Source organism: Stegodyphus dumicola, chromosome 8 (assembly GCF_044657685.1).
Source record: "Stegodyphus dumicola isolate Sdum_Otavi_A_Nest chromosome 8, ASM4465768v1".
NCBI classification, from domain to species: Eukaryota; Metazoa; Arthropoda; class Arachnida; order Araneae; family Eresidae; genus Stegodyphus; species Stegodyphus dumicola.
In genome coordinates, this window is record NC_140775.1 from 97,635,244 (window position 1) to 97,656,011 (window position 20,768).

The window sequence follows — 20,768 nt, forward strand, 5'->3', positions numbered from 1 at the left end:
CGGACGGAAAACGATGCCGATGACAAAAATAAACGATAAATAATAATCGCCAGCTGCTCACGCGGCACAGCTTCATTAAGAAAATTGCGCCTGAGTTGGTGCTTTCGCAGACAGATGTATTTTTAGGAACCCTTGTAGCTCGGTGTGACGAATGTAACGCTGGAAAGATGAATTAAGTGTCTCGCTAGAGGGTTTTAAGTGTGTCTTGCACGTGCTTTCCGTGACTTTCGATGAGATTCCTTTGTCTCCACCCACTTTCAAAACCTGACCAGAAAGAACGGAATAAATTAATAAAAGAAAATTTAACTTTTCGACTTGGTTTCTCATTCAATAAAGATTCTCCCAAATCAGGGTTATAAATTTAATTAAATAAAATGTCATTCTTTTCCTGCTAAAAACTTTTTCTAAGTGCCTGTGAAAATTGGCTGTGTATTTGAAGAATAATAAATTTTTATTTCTTAATCTGGCGAATTTGTAGAGAATCTTTTCAAAGAGGCTATACATTGGGTATAAAGTTAAATAAATATGGATTTTTATTTCACGTCACGGATGAGTTTGTTCGTCATGAAAATGAAAACTATCATTTCTTGAAAAAGCTGTTATAATTTGCTACATTCACTTTAAAAACTGCATTTGAAATAGCCCTTTTAGTTATGAGAATACTTTTATTATAATTTGTAGAAAATAAGCTGTTACTTCGATAATATTTAGTTTAGAGCATTAATAATTTTAATGCATTCAAATAAGTTTTAAAGAAAATTATTAATCTCTCCCTTTTCGATTCTTTTCATTTATACGAATTCATTTTCAGTGTAGTTTTTCCATGACTGGCTCTTGAAGTTGAAGCAATTTTCTACTGAAGATGAGAGACCTTTATTAATCGCTCTTGAAATCCATAGAGCTTACTTCAAAGAATGTCCCATACTAATTTCTTTTTTAAATAATTTAAAAATTTTCATTGCCGTACTTTTTTTTTTCCCTAACTCAGTGTTTTTTTTTTTTTTTTTTTTTTTTAGGAAAAAAATAAAGTTAAAAACATGTGCTTAGTTTACACAAATTAAAAAAAATGCTTATTTTTATTCGGCGAAAAACGAATTATGGGTTTAGGTAAATGAAAAATTATTTCCTTGTTTAATTTTGTCCAGATATGACTACTTTCATATTTTGTTTTAAAGAAAATTTTTGAACTCTTTAATTTTTCTTGAAATAAGATAAATGAAAAACTAAAATGTCCTCATTTCCATTACGATAAACACGTATTCGTTTTGCAGGCAAAAATAATCTAAATATCCGAATTTTAGTCTTCTTCGTTTAAAAATCCGGATAATTGAAACCTTATTAATGCGAAAATAAAGCATGCTCAAGATATATTAAAATTTCTCTTCATTCTGAAAATGCATTTGGAATAATTAACTTAAAAATCTTCTTTTCTGTGTGCATATGTTAGCATTTGGAAAGCCAATAGCAAAATAAAAACTTCTTTTTCTGCAATTCGATGTACTTCTTATGGCTAGGTCATCTAAAATACAGAAGCAAGATACGTAATCCATCAAATGATTCTCTAGTTCTCGAAAGCTGGAGAAGAATTTGAAATAACTAAACAGGTAAAGCTTTCTTTCTTGTATCCTTGGTAATCTGCTGTTCAGAAAAGTGTACACAATGAAAAGACATCTGTCAGCGTTTCTTGTTTCAGAACTTCTTTCCCAACTTCATGACTACCCTGTAAAAAGAACATACACTGAAAAATGTAAAAAAAAAGGAGTTATAGAATGTAAAATATCTCACCTTATCTTTTAACTGACTAGACCTAAGTCATTTCTTAGAAACGAGTGAAAAATGAAATAAAAAAATACCAAGATGTTCGCCGCCTTGAATTTTTTAGAAACTCAGTATGGAACAACAGCAGAGAAGTGTACCGAAGTACTTTATTTTTAGCCAAAAGACTAAAGGGAACGGTATTCTAGAACGTTTGTATCCCAGGAGGTGCCCGAGAACGCTGATAACAGTAGAGCCCCCAAAAATGTAAACTTAAAAAGAGGGATGAGAACAAAAATCGAGTTTGAGATGCAGAGTCTTTGTGAGGCGCCTTAACAAGAGAAAGGACGAACCGTTTGCTTTATTTACGCGAGGTGTCTTCATAAGATCCTACGTTTTTTAAATAATTTTTCATTTTTTAAGCAAACGTACAATGTAATAGAACAAATATATTGCAAATATATTTTTTACATTAAATATTGAAGAAAAATATGCGTCTAATTAGCTAACTAACAAAAAATTAATATTATTTTTTAAGCAGAGAAGATTAAAAGATATAATTAAATGCATTTTACTAAAATTTAACTAATAATAATTATATATTTTACAGAAATTAAAAAATAAAAATAAAATAAAACCTTGTTCTACAGCTGTCGATTTTATGAAAGGAATTTCATTAAAATTAATCGAAAATTTTACAGATTGCAGTTATTTTACATTTAGGACAGTTAATTATTTCTCATACTGTTGCGTACGTAAAAGTACTAACAAATAATGCACTATAAATCGATAATGAATATAGGCAGTAGTTCTTTAAAGCTTTATTTCATTTTCTCAGTTAGATAATATTGAACGTTTTTTATTTTCAAGTTATGCCATAACCTATGGTTAATAAATTGTAAATGATATGGAATAAAAATAAAGCAGTAAGTAAAAGGTACAGAATGCCCTCTGCAGTGTCGCTGTTATTTAAAGGCACGTAAAAAACTTCCTTCCATCAGCCTCAGAAAAACTACAATTTATGACAGAAGCAAACTCATTTAAAAATATATTCTTGGCCGAAAAATTAAAAACAATACAGTTCTTCTGATTATACGGTTACAATAAAAAAAATTTGAAATTTTCGAACAAGAAAGAGTTAAACAAAATTAATTAACACCTTTATTTTCATGATTTTTCAGGCAAATTCTCGAATTCGAAATTTTGCCAATTAGAAAAGTCTTTAGTATATTATCTTAAAATTGATTCTAAACATATTTAAGACTCTAAACAACATAATAGTTAACGAAAAATTTGTTGCATAAGATTGAAATTCGTTGCATAAGATTTTCATAAAAAATTTACTTTCTTGATCAACGTCTTTAATTATCACATCATTCCAATCCGTAATTATTTTTCGGATACTTTTGCGTTATACAATCATTAAATTATGCCGTTTCTTCAGTTTTCAGACACAACATTCTAAACGCTTATATTATGAATGTAGTTATGTGAATAAATTAACAAACATATTTAAGAACGTAATAATTATGCAAAATTTACATAATAATTATGCAAAAAATGTCTGAATCTCATCACGAACCTGGTTTTCCTTTGTAAATCATAAATTTGTGTCATTTTCTGGTAAATTAATAAAAGATTATAATTAAAAATATTAGTGCATTTCATCGCACTGAAAATGGAAGAAAATAAAGAGTTTGAAGAAAGTGAAGAATTTTTTAACTATGTTCGGAGCAACTTATCGACTCGGCATATCTTTACTTCCTGAATAAATCGTTGATAAAATCAGTAGAACGTAGAAAGACATTTGATGGATATGGTATCAAACGCATCTGGACCACTATTAAAAGGTAGCTGCAAGGCTAATGTATAAGAAAAATCAATTGGATTTCTGTGTAGCTTTCTAGGTCCTGTAACAAAAAATTTGGAAATATCTTAACGGATAAACACTCATCGATATAACCGTCAGAGGATAAAGGTAAATTTTAATGTATTTTATTTCCTTTATAACATTAAAAATTTATTTTATTTTATTTTTCAGTTCAACGGTTAATATTCAAGAACCGTTAGAAACTCATTTAGCCCTGAAGCCAGTAACATTGAGTGCAATGCTTTATACCCAGTGATACCATCTTTTAAAGCTTAATCAAAATTAGTTGCTTCTACCAAGTGTGTTATCTAAGTGTTTTATGAATTTAGTGTTTCTCCTAAATTATGACAGATATTTACAAGTGTTTTGAGGTCGCTGGTTAGACTGTATATACTAAAGACAACTTTACAACAACAACAACGCCCACCAGCGGCCGAGCGGTAAAAACGCTGAACACTGGTAGTTCGGTCTGAGGTTCGAATCCCGCGAACGGGCTGGCTGCATGGGCGTTTTCGTGGTTTTCCCCATTTGTAACGTGTATACGAGCCAGTTTCCCTTAGAAAGCCCTCCACGAAGGCATCCCTCTCTTTAGGCAGATAGCCCTCGTGTGCTTTGCCATAATTAAATAATCCAATCCAATCCAATCCAACAACAACAACAACTTTATTTCGTAGACTGTATCATAACTAAAAATCTAAATCGAAAATGATAAATTCCCGACCATACGGGATCAAAGCATGTATGCTACGCTAGAATTTCGAATCTTAACTAACTAAAATTGCGCAGAAACAATGCGCTGTACATAACTTTGAAGTTGAGCAGAAACAATGCGCTGTACGTAACTTATATTGCCGCGTAGGAGGCAAAAACAAGCAAGTTCTTTTTATCTTTCAATGTCACATTTGAATATCGATTGTAATCATACTGTAAATTTATGCACATAACATAAAACTATCAAAGAAAATTTTTGGAGTTCTTAGAATATTTATGTTTCATTAAAAAAGAAATGCAATATAAATATTCTAATACAAATTAGCGTTTGTCGAAATATAATTTCTTATCTTATTATAAACTGTGTTTCAAAATATTGAATGTATGAGACGGCTGAAAAGTAGCAGTTCATCCAGGGTTCTGTCCCTTGCGAACCACTTAGCTTAAGGGCGCGGGTAGTTTTCCCATGTTTAATGTGGAGGGTAGTAGCTCTTTCTTAGTTATGACTACACGAAGATTCGCGAAGCACTTTTTAATGCGATCAAGTCAGACAGATACTAGTCCTCGCAAGTTTTACTATAGACGCATATTTAAGGCAAATAACCCTCGCATGCTTTATCACACATGCATGTCTAAGGCAGACAGTCCTCGAATGCTTTCCCGTAGATGTAGTATATCTAAGGCAAACAGCTCCAGCATGATTTGTCATTATATGCATACATAAGACTGACATCTCGCTTATGCTTTGCCATAAGCAGAGAATCAAATTAAACAGAAGAGCATTTCAATGATTATCTGCCGATTATTTTAAATTTAACTTTATTTACTTTAAGCACTTTCAGTTAGTAAAGAAAAGCAAAATAATAATAAAAATAATATGCATTCTAAGTATTTAGGAAGGTTTTCAACGATAAGAGTATTCTAGTATGTTCTACGTATAGGTATATAAGTCTGTCGTATTTATTTAATGGTATGGTAGGTTTATGAAAGAGTTTTTCTTCCTCAAGGCTATTTTAAAGCTTCTTTTCTACAAAAGATTTAATGCTCAAATGTAATTTTGATTTTCTATGTTTAATTAATTTTGTTAAAAACAATAAGAACAGGTTCACCTTGGAGACCTTAAAATAATGTCATTCTATTTTTAATTTTGCAATGAATTTTCTAAGGAAAAAATTCGTAAGATAGGAATTAGTTTAAGAATTTTTCAAATTTTTTCTGTGTTTTGTTTCAGGATAATCGGATGAAGAGAATTAAAAAAAATATTCTCTGAAAATTTATTACATTTAATTAAAGAAAACCTAGCATAGAAAGTAAAGGAATTCACACACAAGTTAAGAAATTTATTTCCCTCCTTTATTAAAAATTATTCATCCTTAATAATATTGATGAATAATTATTAATTCTTTAATTAACCTGAATAGAAATTATCATGCTGTGAATTTAGTAATAATTACTTCTGCCATTTTGAATAGAAAATATATCTCAGATTTTAAGATTAATGAATTTACTCCGCTTCCCATCCTTAGAGATTCATAAATCTAACAAAAAGTCACAAATAAGTATTATTGTAGTTACAAATATAAAGGTATGAATTTATATAATTTCTATTAATATATTAAGATACTTAAATATCGTAACAAAACAATTACTGTATTAGGATGTTTAATAAGCTATGTATCATGTTCCTCTGATTAAGGATTTTTACTGTGTTAAAGAATTCTATTCAATAATGAATTAAGCCATTCTAATCGGACCTATAAAACGTATAAAACTTTCCTCTAAAAATAATATTTTTATTTTATTTATAATTACAATAAATTTTAGATAGGAAAAATGATTGTAAGTGAATTTAAACTAAGCCATGTAAATTTCATTAATAGAGTTGTGCAGATAAAAAAGTTTAAAGAGCAAGGAAACGCGATACATATATTGGACATAAAAATTTGTATATTTAACGTTGGAAGGGTTTTGAATTCAGTTTTCAATAAATAATTGATTATATTTTATATAACGTATATAATTTTGTATTGTATTATATTTCATAAAATGTGTGTTCGTTTTCATACAACATATTCTACTAAAAATGATACCTTTCAAACTGCTGCTCGCACTCTATTTAGTATAGAAAAAAAATTATTTAAAAAAAATATGTAGGTAAAAAACAACAGAAAGTTTTAAATCACCATTTTAGCTATTTAAATATGGGAGAAAAATTATAATATGAATTATTTTCTGACAAAGGCTTGTATTTTGTAACACAGGAAATGCAGAAAAGAACGCCATTATTTGCATATCTGATTGATATTTCAATTTTGACAGATTTATGTTTCCGCCCAACTAAAAAACGGCGCCGCAAAAAGTAAACATCTGTCGAATTACCTCGCCCAAAACGCAGCTGGCGCCGTCAAGAATAAACAATTGTCAAAAGCAAAAATGTGTACCCAAATAACCTTCAATCGCCTTAAACAAAATTATCTCCTCCTCCGTACAAAATCTACTTATAAATTGCATATTTTCAAAATGTCTGCAACATTGATGCCTGTAAACAGTGTCTTAGAATGAATAATTCATTTCTACAAATGTGAAATCTTTTATAACAGTTTCTGCTGCAAATTTTCGAAAAACGTTAGAGCCCAATATAACGAAATTTACAAAGATGCCGAATGGCAACACTTTTTTTTTCCTTTGAAACCGCTCATCAGTTATTTGATTATAAATGCATAAATAATCCACACCTGCCATATATTTGAATGTGAGTTGCTAATCGGTCGGTAATCGATTCTATATATATACCACAGTCTAGGTATCCTTACACTTTGCTTCCTAACGAATCGTACTTAATACCATCATCCGGAAATAGCAAGTTCAATATTTTAATTTCTTATTGTATTATTTCATTTTTATTCATTTTATTTATTTATGTATTTATTGAAAAAGAGAAGAAACATTTATTTTTCTATAATTTATGTTGAACTGTAAAGAAATTTTAATAAAATGGAAGATTAAGTATATAAAAAAAACTTCCCCGATATATCACCCCCTTGCTGTCTATCTGCTCAACTAGTCGAAATGAAATTTCAGATTTTGTTATTTAAAGGTACGGGCTCGATATATTGCTAACAGTAGATCTTTCACGGTTACGGTTACAGTGAAAAAATTTCAAAATTTTTGAGTAGCAACACCCACTTTTTTTCCCTGCGCAAATCAGCTTTCAATTTTAAGTTCAATTTAACTTTCAACCTGTTACTGAAATGCAAACTAAGTGATTGAAAAGCAATAAATGCAATTCTTAAAAATATTTTTTCTGATTTTTAATTGGATTGATTAAAATGAAAATGCATTTAAAGCATGAGATATCTAATTAAAAATCTTAAATATTTTTATTGAATGACACTAGATTAAAAGTATTATATACTAAAAAATTGTTATACACTTTTTTCTTTTTTATGATAGTTTTTTTTCCCCTTTCTTTTTTATGATAAAGCGGCTGGCCGTCTCAACTGCTAGTTTTCAAAGAAATAATGTAACGAATATGAAAAAATGTGTGGCAACCCCTAACACTTTAGGAATTCTGATGATATGCTGTTTATTAATATTTTGCGATTTTGCTCTTGATTTTTATGTGGAGCAATGATAAAACTAAAAAAAAAAAAAAAAAACCTAGTAAATCTTCTATTACGCAAAAAGCATGCAGTGCAATTTATTTACTTTTAAGATATACGTATAAAATTTGAAACAATTATCTTTCTCTCTCACAGCACTATACAAATAGTACTTATCTGCTGAAGGCGCTAATGACATAGTCATTAATGTAAAAGTCGTTAGGTTATGCACTTAGCAACTGTTTATAACGAAGATAGTATTTACCTGCGCTTGCATCTGAATATGTGGTACGAAATATATGATTTTTATTGCACAAAGAACGTTTTTTTTATCTAATTGTTAGAAAAATATAAAAATTAGAACTTGAAGTTAATATAAAGATAGGCAAAATTTAATCTCATACTGACATTGACTGTAGAAAAACTTCTTAGGCTTCGAGAGATTCTTGTTTTTTCTTCAAGAATTCTTGTTTTTCAAGGAACAAAAAATATAATATACTATAGACCGGAAGAATGTATTTAAATGAGCGAGGTTAAAGAGGTAAGTAATGAAAACAAAAGAGGAAATGGAAATCATAACGCCATCTAGAACAGAAAAAGTACATCAAAGGAACAAAAAGTTATAAGGTACGATTTTTTTCCATTTCCATATACCTTAAATGTCTTTTAAGTTTATTGATACAAAAATTTCGAAATTTTTAAATATGCTGTATTTCGGGGAGTGCTTAAAGTCCAGGAACTCAGTTATCCAACGTTGTTTCTATAAATCATGATAAAAATATTTGATCGAAATTAAACCCATTAAATTATTTAGGAAAATCTAGCAGTTTTCCTGAATAGTCAAATCTGTCAGGGAAATCTGATGAGGAAATTGCTTAAATAAATTTATGGAAGTTAAAAGAAAGTTAAGATTTAACCGAACTAAATGTAGAGGAAATGAAGTTAAAAGAATGGTTAAAGATAAAAATTTAATTTATATCATGTAACTTTCCTGTGAAATGCAGAATAATTTTGTTTCTTGAAAAAAATCATCACATTCCTATTTCTCAAGAAATGCATAGAGGTTTTTTAAAACCTGTTTCAAGCTAAGAATAAGTTTTGCTTAATTTGCCTAATTTTTAATACAGATTAATAATCTAAATGCCATGACAGACTTTTCTCCAACAGAAATAAATAAATAAGTAAAAGAAAATTATAATCTTAAAATTTCAACCTGTATTTTGAACCTGGAAAGAGGTATTTATCATAAAAAATTGCTTATCGATTTCAAAAAAGCTGAAAGCTGTCATGAAATTGTCAGTTAAACTTTTTTAAATTTATGTTAATTAAATACGTTATTAAAATAAAGATACAAATAAAGATCTAAATCATTTCGAACTAAGCATATTGCTTTAAAATCCACCAAATTATTAATCAGTAGCAAATTGATGAAATTTTAAAGACGACGCAGTCTGAGAATCAGCTACACAATACAAGGAAGGGTGCGAGATAAATTAGTCTTTGGCTTCGCCCACTGACAATATACTTTTTTAAAATCGCTAGTTTCTTGAAAATAATAAAGAGATTAAATTTGAAAGGTAAAGTGAAGACTTAATGTTTTGCCGAATGATTGCATCCTAAGCACACGTTATGCGTGAGGGCGTATGGGAGGTGAAATTAAAAGCGTTTATGTTTCGTGCTATGGTAACACTTGCAAAGACTCTTGCTTTACTATTCTTTTTGTTATACTAATTTGACAATTTAGTCAAGACAGGATTTTACATGTCAAGTAAAAGAAATGTTTTCACACCCAAAATGTTTGCACCAGAAATCGATGAATTATTTTTAACCATGTGCTATTTTAAATATATCCCTAAAATTATAATAGTATTACTAACCTGTGCAAAAGAAAACTTTTAGCGACAACACAGTTTTAAATGAAGTATCTGCTATTTGAACAGAGGTTTTCATTTTTATTTATATTTATCAAAATTAATTATTTATTATTCATAAACGATTTCGCATAAAAGAGAAAAAAGTCATAGTTAAAATCATAATAAAGCCACCAAAAGCAAGTAGGAAGGATGAAACTATTTTAATACTGCAATAAAGCTATTGTTTAACATTTAGTAGATTCAAACTTATTAAAATTTTTAGCAGGCATTTTCTCGATTTTTTATGGTTTAATGTTTTTATAACAAAGGAGTAAAGAACCGTTTTACTGAAATACTATCGTAAGATAAACTTTTGATGACGAAAAAAAGGAGTAAAAACATCCATCCCCCCCCCAAAAAAAAACGGCTAGCTGATGAAGGTGTATCTATGTATTTATAAGATTCTTTTATGTTTTTCTGCGTTGGCCAATAACAGAGCTTTCCCGTTGGTGTTGCCATAGAGACAGAATGAAACAATATTCCTCTATACTAGATTTTAACCCGCTGCACATATATCGGGCTTTTGATAGTGTAATTTGGCCCATCGATAACGCCGAAACACGTGCAATAAAGAAAACGCCCACATGAGACGATTTTTTTTTAATCACGTAAAACTAGGTCCTTTTCTCACGCAGGATTATATGCGTAAATGAAGAAATGAAAGAAAGGCGTGGCAGTAAAAACATGTTGGTGTCATTTAGGACGAATATAAATGAAAGCTATTTTAATCGGTGAAAAGGTGATGTATATATATGAATGAAATACACATGCATCAAAGGGTCTTTAAACCTTGATCCAAATAGTGTTTATTCTGCCAACTTAGGTAAATTTTTATGTCCTAAAAATGTATGGCGTATGAATGATTGATCTTTACGAGTATAACTGACTGACTTAACTCAAAACTGCAGCAGGGAGATCTTAAGAATTTAATAATGGAGGAAAAAAGAGTTCCTCAAGGGGTTGTTTGAAATAAATTAAGATGTTAGTCCAGAAGGTGCTAATTGTTACAATAAGATTTGAAATAATACTATTCAGTATGATGAGACATAATCCGGTGCTAAGAGAGCGCAAGAAAAATAACATTGGATTGACATAGATATTATTTTAGCAGAAGCATTTTTAGGAACTGAATGCTGCTGTGTTTTGAAGTCTATTGCGATAGGGATCAGTCACTGAGAGAGTTTCTGGTGAAGAAAAAATCTGATTTAATTAATATCGTTTTTCTTTCATTAATTACTTTCATTAATCAAGTAATTTATCAATTACTCAAGTAATTTATAATTTTACTGCATAAATTGCTTTTCACTCAAAATTGAATTAGCAAAAATGCTTGATCAGAATGAGTTCTTTGGTGCTCTGCATTGGTTCTTGATCCCTTCAATTCACGGAAATATTTGGCCTAACTTAAATTGGCAGTTTGGCATCGCCTTATTAGTTGAGTAAAGGATGAAACACCTTCGTATTTATTTCTTAATTATTGTTCATTGAACGGGAGTTGGTTTGTTCCCCTTGAAAAGTCAACTAATTTCCGATCAATGGCAATGATTACTTGCTTTTAATTTAATTACTTGCTTTTAATTTCTTTTTACAATTGAAATTTAATTCAAGTCCCCATTAAATATTTTTAACAATTTACATTCAAGTTACTTTAAAACAATTTTCAGAATTAACCTTACTAACTATGGATTCACTCTTTTTAGATAATTCTACTAAAATTAATCTTAGGAGATAATATAATCAATATTTTTTAGTAAATATATATATATATATATATATATATATACAGCTGCCAATATATATATATATATATATATACAGCTGCCAAAATTAGAGCCATATATCCTCCGAATACTATCCCTAACACGTTCCCTCATTAATTCGAAAAACAGTAATAATTGCAGTAAATCAAACGGTTTTCTGTAAACCGTGGTAATGGTCTTCCTTCAAAAACCCAAACTTTATGAAACTCTTATTCAGATAATTGGGATATCCAATCTGAACGATTCTGTCAATACACATAAAATTTATAGACTTCTACTAAGATGAAAAAAAAAAAAAAAAAAAAAACTGTAAAAAGTAGTAGTAGTATATATATATATAGTGCTTGAGACATTGGGCTTTAGTTAGACAAACACTATTTTATCGAGAATGAATAAGGAACGGCGCATTTTTTTATTCTACTATCGGGGGCAGGGAACACAATAAACGTCATTTTTTTCACTTATTTATTTATTTTTTTTTAAACTCGGGGATTTTCTCGCAACAGTCATTGTATGGGCCTCGAGGAGTGGTAAATTCTCGGGGGGATTCGCGGGTAATTTTTTTATACATTTTGTTTTTCTTCAAGAAAGAGTTTGAGTTGCATAAAAATCTCAAGTCAGGAAGTGGAAGGGTTGCTTTGACGTGGGACCTTAGTCGATTTTCCTCCTTCCTGCCTTTTTACGATGTCAGAATCCCATAGCTCTAGAGGGGGACGTTTACTAATTAAGCAGCGGTACACAGCAAGGTCTCATAACCCAGACGCATTTACTTCTTAAGGGAAAGAAATAGCGTTCTTAGGTAAAGAAAATAAAAATTTACTCCCAGCTAACAGACACAAAAACAAATAGTTTATTTGACAAAAGAATTATAACAAAATATTATTTAGACAAAAAAAAAAAAAAAAAAAAAAAAAAAAAAAACACCTTAGTTCACAATCAGTAATCGTAGAACAAATAGTTATCTTTTAACTGTATAATCTTAGTTATTAGTTATTTATACATATGTAACTAATAATGTCTTTATTTACTTACAAGTTGATACACATATAAACACATACACAGATATGCATGTAGTATAAACTTACAAATAATTACAAATTATTCATTTTTACTACACTATATTTAATGTTACAACAGAAGTTCTTTATAATTATTTTTTATTAATTTCAATCAATTTAAAATTCGTAGTTTATCTAATTTCATTACTTAGCACATTCTAGGCTTAGCAACAGTATTTTGCTAAACAGGACTAATATATTTCTTCATTTCAAAACTTTTGTTGTTCTAATGTTACAAATTTTAAAAACTGACTCCTCTTTTTATTTTTTAGACAAAATTTTCATTTATTATTTTTTCATATGTTGATTGATTCTGCTTTACATGTTTTTTGGACTCGATTCACTTAAATTGAAAATTATTAAGCTTTTTGCTTGTTTATGATCTTGATGCTATAATGTTTTTAAAAAACTTTCATCCGGCCTGTATAGTTTCAAAATTTACATGCTTTTGTTTATCTCATACGTAGGATTGCCAATGTTTACATGCTTTATTTTTTGGACTCAAAATGCTATTTTTATGCTTTTTTTAATTTCTTTATGTTTTCGAAGCCATAATTTTACAATTTTTACACTGCTTACTTCGGCCGGTAGGGGTCGGACTGATAAAGACACGGATTATTTTGATTGTTTTTCTGAGATTATTTTAAGTTTTAAACTTTAACATTTGCCTTTATTCGTTCGTAAATTAGCTGATTTATTTGCTTCTTTCGTTGCACCAACCTCCTGATGACGATGTCGAGAAAGATGTAAATTTTTTATTTCATTTTCAGACGAGCGCACCGAATATTCGATATTTTCAAACACAAATTAAAAATCTGCTTTAACTAAGAGAAGGCAAGCATTAGAAAAGATGATCATGTTCTTATGATAGATTAAAAAATAACGAAATTGTTTTATTTCTTAAAAAAGGGACGTATTATTGCTTTATTGGTTTATAAAGGTTGCTGTTTGAATATATTGGGTAAAGGGTTTGCTTCATTTTTGCTGTGATGTAAAGCCGTTATCACGTCTACTACTTATCATCAACAGCGCGTCGAAATGAATATTTTGCGAATTTTCGGTTTCGAAATATTTGCTTGGTGAAAATAAAGCGAAAACCATTCCTTTGGGAGAAACCTACGAAGGACACAGCTCTAAGTCAACCATTTTGATCTCTATTCCAAAATACCCTGCGTAGCTAGCCAGGACATCGGTTCCAGCGAAACACGTTTTGGCTAAGAGCATCTAGTAATAAAAGGAGAAGCTCATTTCTTATAAAAGTTTCTTCTAGCCTTCCGAATCGTTAGATGAGATAACTCCAGCAGCGCGTGCGTAATCTGTTGTATATGAGTATCATATGGCAGATATTTATTCTAAAATGAAGCATTTAAGAAAAATTGATTAAAGTATTTTACTATCGTTAGTGTAGAAAAGAGAAAAACTAAATTGAAAAGGAGAGTTTACAGTAGAGGTCGGCAAACACGTTTAACCACGGAACAAAAATGTCCGCGGGCAGTGCATCACATGGCGCAAGTTTGCTTTTGTGGCGACCTTTTGCAGTGTCCGTATAAACCGTATGCTTTTGCTATACCCGTATATATCATATGCCATATGCTTTGTTTGTCAGGATGCGGTTGGAAGAGGAGAGAGAAACACTCCTCCCCGGTAGAAAATTTAAAAAATACGATTTAGAATAGCATTTTATGCACTTTACTGCATACCTTTTTACTTTAATGAACTATATAGGGTCGCGACGGCTGTGCATGCGAGCCAACGAATCAAATAGAAAAACTGCTCGCGCAGATTTCAGCGATTATTTCATCCAAATTAGGTTTCAACTCACTTCTAGCAATCCTTAACACCGCATGTGAATTTTCATCGTTAATTTGTGATCGATATTTATTTTTCATGTACTTCATTGTTCACATAAACATGTCGATCTAAATAAAACAAACTTTTTTAACGTAATCCAAAAAATTTTTGAATTCATTTGCATTCAGAGTTTAGGGTTATTAGTAGTATAATCGATTTAGAATTAGTAGTATACTCGATTTGGTTTTTGAAGTAGGAAACACGAATATGAGTAATATGAAAAATGAACAATGTCTTCGCCGGAATTCGAACTTGGACGTCCCGAATACGCGTCGATTGTGCTACCGTTACACCACGAAAGTATGCAGAAAGGAGAGAGAAAATACCTTATAACAGAACCATAAAAAATACATTGATTCACTTGAATAAAACTTTTCCTTTAACAAATGATCCGACTGCAAGCCAATCAGTTCTAACCGAATCTAAACTGAAGCATCCTGCACATTGCAATGATACGTCTTATTTATTATTTATGAGATATCTTTTCCAATTTTTATAGTTTCTTAATCTTCTGCAATTCAGCATTTATTTTACTGTTTTCCCATACTTAACGAAATCATCGTTACTCAAGTTTCGTCGTCGTGACTCAGTTATTATAAAATTATTTTACTGTTTTTCACCTAAATTTTCTGTTCTTATTGGTATTCAGACCATTGACATATACACCACTTCATTTTAAAATAAAAAATTAGGAGTAAAATGTTCTTTTCCTAAGCTGTCTTTCCTAATCCATCTTTTTATCTCAATAATATTCACATTTCTTTGTCTGTTTTCCCAGCTGAAGCTGTATGATAGAACTATATTATTCGGCGGGTGCACATGCTGTCTAGCATGTATAGAGCTCTCAGCTTAGGTTGGCCACTAGTATAATCTTGCATATATATGCGCATATAACACCATAACAATAGCTGCGCACCTGTGTACGTTTAGGTCCAAAATCCGGTAGTAAAGAGATAAAAGTGTTGTTTCACAAAATTTCAGAGCAAGCCGGATTAAACAATTAAATGAGCCGCATTAGACCCACAGGCCGGCTTTTGATCACGCTGCTATAGAGGCTATTACAAATGAAAAATAATATTTTATCTGACATACTTAGAGTCAATCGATTTGATGAATCGTTATGTTAAAGGTAATTTAAAATGTTTATATTAATAAAATTAATAAAATGGCAAAAAAAAAGTAAAATTAAAAAATGTGTAAAATATATAATATAGGTTCCATTAGATAAATATTAAAAGTTTACCATTAGAGCTTTTGACTAGAAAAATAAATCCCAATTTTTCAGATTTTCCATACTAAGTTATTTAGCTCAATTACAACTTGTGGGGAACTGGTTTCTAAGATTTAGTGGATCTTTCTTAAGACGGCCACTCGCGATTTCAGATGATTTTGATCGCCAGTGGAATTGTTCTATGCAGAGAAGTAAGTTCTATATCGATGTTTATTTAAGCTATCAGCAATGCTGATGAGCATCAGAAGTGATGTTCTTAGGGAAGTGGCCATCACGAGCGTGTTCACTGTGATCTTTTTAAACAATATACTCAAACTCGTTATTATTTATTGCAGAGATGCATTTAAGGACACATTCTTTTAATAGGGAGACATTCGACCTGGCATTAAAATAACAGAAATTGGAAACCATAACATTCAAAGTAATTGATTGGTAATGACTCACTGATATTCTAGAGATTTAACAGAGGAAAGTTTATGTCGTGTATCCTTTAGTGGGTAATTATTTCACAAGATACACTCTTTTAAACTACATGCTACTTTTATTATATATACAAAACGTATCATCACTCGCATATACACTTATATCTACAGCTACTTCATAACTACAGCTATTCGCATTCCAGTCCCTTTTCTTAATACTGCGCGTGCTTCGATGCTTGGCGCGTGACCTAATAGATGTGAATACGTTCCGTTGGAGCACTCGGGTACTCCCAATGATGAACTTTTACCTCAGGAGGATCTATTTTATGTTTTGCACATTCAGAACAGTTTTTGGAAGTATTTGCGATATCTTAAAGTCCGATTATGATATACCACATCGATAGTTCTCGATATACCATATCCCTCCCCTTTTATCATAACTACAGTCTATCTGGGGAACGTCGAATTCTACTGGACCGACGCAAAGGTTGTGGCACTGCTGGTTTCTTTGGTAACCTAGTTGTATTAGCAACAGGTCCGGTGGATGAAACATCTCGTACAACCTTGGGCTCGGAGGACGACACAGACTCATCTGCCTGGTGGCTATTATCTTTAGATGGTTCTGGAACTCCACTCTTATTAGGCTCTTTGGAAATCGCGAGAGCTGGAGGTGGACGTATGAATCCCTCATCTGTTATGGTTTCTCCATCACGCATCTGATCGATATGTCATCGCCATAGCTGACCATCTACGTTTATGGTGTAATGAAGCTGCCATCCTTGGATTGGACTGTTCCAAATCTCCATCGTCTATCACTTTGGCGATAATTTCTTGCTGCCACTCTATCTCCTACTCTAAATCATCGGTCTGCAAACTCGTAGGCTCGTTTTCGAATTCTGTCTTCCACCCTCCTTTTGAGATCTGGTCTCAATAAATCTATTCTTTTTCGAATTTCCCTCTTCAACATTAGCATTGCAGAGCTCTGCAGAGTAGTTAAATTCAGAGCTTTTCTATATTGCATAAAAATTGTACTGAGTTTTTGTCTCAAAGTTCCTGGATAATTGTGTATTGTTTTTAAAGACTGTTTTACTGTAAACACATACCGTTCAGCCTGCCCATTACTAGATGGTTTAAATGATGCTGTAGTTTTGTGTTTGATTCCGTTACTCTGTAGAAATATCTTAAGCTCATGTGAAGTGAACTGTGGCCCGTTATCACTCACTAATATTGGTAATCCGAATCGTGCAAAAAAGTCCCGTAAACATTCTATTGTTTTGAAGGTCGAGCTTTATTTCATTCGATAGGCTTCTAGCCATTTTGAGTGAACTTCGACGATTATCAAAAACATATACTCAAAAATAGATCCTACCTAATAGATGTGAATACGTTCCATTGGAGCACTCGGGTACTCCCAATGATGAACTTTTACCTCAGAAGAATCTATTTTATGTTTTGCACATTGAGAACAGTTTTTGGAAGTATTTGCGATATCTTTATCTGTACCATTCCAAAATACGTAACATCTAGCAATTGCTTTCATCTTTACAGTCCCTAAGTGTCCATGGTGCAACTCTTTCAAAACATTATCACGGTATAAACGCGCAAATTAATACAAACGCGTTGACCATACATAATACAGCCATCTTGGAGACTGTACTCCATCTCCCTTCCTTTCAATTCACCGCCGCTTTGAAGTATTCGTAGCAGAGGACTAAGTTCAGCATCAATTTCAGTTTCTTTAGCCAGATCTCTGGTCGTGATTGGAAGAGTTTCAATCTGTTGTAATTGAAAACTAGTTACATCATCCTGAACAGACAGTTGCTCTGAGTTCGTAGGCAATCGTGATAGAAAGTCAGCATTACCATGCTCATTTATTTTACGGTAAATAATATCGAATTGAAATGACTGTAAAGCCAAAGCGTAATGTAAGAGTCTTGTAGCTGCCAAAACTGGCATGCCTTTCTTAGAGCCGAAAATTGCAACAAGAGGTTTATGATCTGTAATTAATGTAACTTTCCTGCATTTTAAGTACAGAAATTTTTTTTATTCCCCAAATGATTGATAAAGCTTCTTTATCGGTTTCAGGATATTCTTCTCTGTTTCTTGAAGCATATGCAATTTTGTTTGTGAGAAAATACCGCACCTAACCCTACATCAGTTGCCAATGTTAAGGGCAATTTTGGATCATTATGAATCAAAACTTTTTGTGAACACAGCTCTTTTTTAATGTTTAGAAAAGCCTCCTGGCAATCCTTCGTCCAAACCCATTTTTAGTTTTTCTTAGTTAGTTGATATAAGGGATTTGCAATTGTCGCTAATTTAGGGCAAAATTTTCCATAAAAATTAACCAATCCCAAAAAGCTTTGAATTTCCTGGACATTTCTGGGTCTTGGGGGCTTTTGCAATCGCTGATATTTTTTCATCAGTCTTATGTAAACTTTTAGCATTAATTTTATGACCTAAAAATTTTATCTCATCCTGAAAAAAATTTACTTTTCTCTAAATTTAATTTCAGTCCATGAGTTTTACATTTCTCGAAGAAATTCTTTAAAGTATTTAAATGTGTGCCATCATTCGCCCCTGTTATCCGCGCATCATCCATGAAGACCTTACACCCTTCTCTTCCGTGGAATAGTCCGTTTACGTAATGTTGCCAGATTGCCGGCGCTGCATTTAGCTCGAACATTAATCTCTTACACTTATATAATCTTTTCTGTGTGTTTATTGTTAGCAATGTTTGAGTTTCAGGGTGTACTTTCACTTGTAAATAAGCATGTTTAAAATCAAGTTTTGAAAAATGCTTTGTCCCACTCAAACATGAAAATATTTCCTCAATGGACGGCAAAGGGTGTTGATGCGTAACAATATTTGGGTTTGCTGTCACCGAGTAGTCTGCACAGAGTCGTATAGAACCGTCCGGCTTAACTACTGGTACTACCGGAGTTGCCCATTCCGACGTTTCAACCTTTTCGATTATACCCTTTTTTCCAAGCGATCAATTTCTTCATCTATCCGGCCCTTTAACGCAAATGGTACTTGCCTAGCTTTACAAAATTTTGGTGAAACATTTGGCTTCAATTCAAGTTGAACCTCATAATTTTTTATCTCTCCTAATTTTCCGGCAAAAATCTCTTTATATTGTTCCAATAATTTATTTAAGAGTGACAGAAATTGACTTTATTGAGGACCAATCTAAATTTATTTTCGGAAAGCCATTCTCAAACAAATATTGTATGCAGGTTTCCTTTAACAATGTAAAGATTTAAGCTTTTATTTTGACCTTTATATTCTACATTAACTGTAGTAAATCCTAAAAATATCAGTTTTTCTCCATTATATGTTTTAAATACCAGACTTGTATTTTTAATTTTCTTTTTCAAAATTTGCCGGAAATTTTTAAAATTCATTACCGATACTGCACCCCCTGTATCCAATTCCATAGCTAGCAGTTTTCCTTCTATGTTTGTTCATTGTTTGTTCACTTGGACCATTATGGGCGGTTTCCTAATTATTTCATTTGCACCTTTTAAAGTTTTTTCCATTGCCAAAGCTATTTGTAAAGTATCATCTAAACTGCTCAAAAATTCTATCCAGAATAGCTCTATCTCTAAGCCCACTAACAAATACATCCCGCAACATCGTATTTAACATATTCTGATCGTAAGCACATGGTATGGCAAGTGATCTTAACTCTGCCATATACACACTGATTGTTTCCACCTCGTGCTGCTTTCGATTTAAAAATAAATGTCTGCTAGGAATTATAAGTGGCTTAGGATTTAAATGATTTTTCAATGTTGTTTTTAACAATGTTGTTAACACATAATAATCTTTATTTGAAGGATTATCAGGAGCCAGCAAGTTTTTTAAGAGACTATACATTTTTCCGGACAAACTAGAAATCAGTACTTAACCACGCTTGTCCTGTGGAACCTTTTGTATATCTAAATAACTTTCGAATCTCTGTAGAAACGAATCAAACTGTTCTTCGTGTTCATTATATTTTTCAAACTGAACCGAAAGTTTCGAATTGTTTATTGATGGAGTAATAACTGAAGTAAGTCTCTCCATTAGAGGTCTATTCTGCGCTATTAACTCAGTTACAAGCTGCTCCATGGTCTTCCAAAAGAAAAATGATTATAAAAGCTTTTACCTTGAGCAGTCTTCGGAGAATCCCCTATTCCTTATTCAAATTGCATTAGGCACAAGTTCTTAAAAATCACACATCCATCGTCGCCAGTTATCGTGTATCCTTTAGTGGGTAATTATTTCACAAGCTACATTCTTTTAAACTATATACTGCCTTTATTATATACACAAAATGTATCATCACTCGCATACCCACTTACATCTACAGCTACTTATAACTGCAGCTATTCGCATTCCAGTCCTTTTTCTTATTACTGCTCACGCTTCGATGCTTGGCGCGGTGTCAGCTTAAAGTCCGATTATGATATACCACATCGATAGTTCTCAATATACCACACTTTATTTGTTACTTTAACAATAACATGCAAATTCGTTATTTTAACAGCGTGGGGAAGTTAGATGTGTTTCCAAATAGAGACATGTCAAATATATGCATACGTTAGAAA

At 31.6% G+C, this 20,768-nt stretch overlaps 1 long non-coding RNA gene across 1 annotated transcript in view; it reads right to left on the bottom strand.

Moving 5' to 3' along the window:
• Window positions 1-1,124: 1,124 nt before the first annotated feature.
• LOC118206083 (uncharacterized) overlaps window positions 1,125-20,768 on the bottom strand; it is a 155,086-nt gene continuing 135,442 nt past the window's right edge. Inside the window, exon 4 of the long non-coding RNA XR_004761127.2 lies at window positions 1,125-1,720. This is a non-coding gene — a long non-coding RNA (uncharacterized LOC118206083). The remainder of the gene's footprint in view (window positions 1,721-20,768) is intronic.